Source organism: Myotis lucifugus, unplaced genomic scaffold (assembly GCF_000147115.1).
Source record: "Myotis lucifugus unplaced genomic scaffold, Myoluc2.0 scaffold_588, whole genome shotgun sequence".
Taxonomy (NCBI): domain Eukaryota; kingdom Metazoa; phylum Chordata; class Mammalia; order Chiroptera; family Vespertilionidae; genus Myotis; species Myotis lucifugus.
Genome location: NW_005871636.1, coordinates 354,241 through 355,469, shown reverse-complemented (window position 1 = coordinate 355,469; position 1,229 = coordinate 354,241).

Sequence of the window (1,229 nt, the reverse complement as noted above, 5' to 3'; positions counted from 1 at the left end):
ATATTATTATTATAGTATAAAAATTATTAGTACAAAAAATTGTATCATAACATTATTACTGGTCGCATTTTTCAGAAAACTGAGTCTTAGAGAGGTTAAGCAAAGTTACCCAAGGCTAGAGTTCTCCGTGGAGCTAGCTGAGTTCACTCAGGCATTAACCATTAAGCGATACTCATTCTCCGCCCCACCCCCTGCCATCCCCCAGGGCAGGGGAGGAATGTGGGGAGGAGGAGGAGGAACTATGAGGAAGTCACAGGGACAGAACGAGAAAGAACTCCAGGTACTTTTGGTGACTTAGGTCCAACAGGAAAATGGGTAACCGATTAACCTGGGAGATATTCCCACATCCTGTTTTTGAAAGAAAGAAACCATTTTGAAAGTTAGAAATGAGTTGGAACAATGCTGCATTTAAGCTGAGCTCAAGCAACAGGTGTTTGTTGAGTGTAGATTTTACACTGGGCTATTCATTTTGCTTTGGATAGTGATGTTGAATTATGTTACCTTTGTGATTACTTTATCCTAGACTTTTGCTCGATGAATGAGCCCAAATCTCGGCCCCAGAGGTCAAGGGGCATGGACAGAGCACAGGCTAGGATTTGCTCTGGGAACAGTCCCTGGGACAGAGGACATACGAGGGGAGGGACTCCTTCCCCGTGAGGCTGCGGGGAGCCCAGAGCTGGACTGGAAGGACTGGAAGAACCTGGATCTGCAGCGGAAGCAAAGTGGTAAGTGTACGTCTCCCAGGACAGACCGCTGGAGCCCCACTAAGAAAAGCTTACCAGCAGTTCAGCCAGCGTCTGACTAGGGGCGGGATGGTACTCAGAGCACTGAGGGGAATTCCTCCAGCAGTTCTCAGACTCAGCACCACTGCACCACTTCTGCAGAGCAGAGGAGAGACAACGCGTGGAACCGGCTTCCTCCTCTCACCCTCCGAGGAATGGATTCACTTCCCTGCACGTGGCGGGGAGGGCAAGATGCTCTGCCTGTATCTCCCCCAGGCCCACACCTCTGGGTGGAATCTCCTGCAGCCCTTGCTTGAGTGGGTAGGAGGCAAAGGGGGGAAGAGAGACAATCCCGGTGAAGAGGAAAGGGAGACTGGGACAGAGGGAGGGGGTGGCTGGGCGAGGGGAGGAGAGGGCTCCAGTGCAGGGGCTGGTCCAGGTCTGCCCTGGGAGCCAGCTGGGCCGCTCGCTCTGCTCCTCCGGGGTGTGGGGTTATGCTGGAGAGAG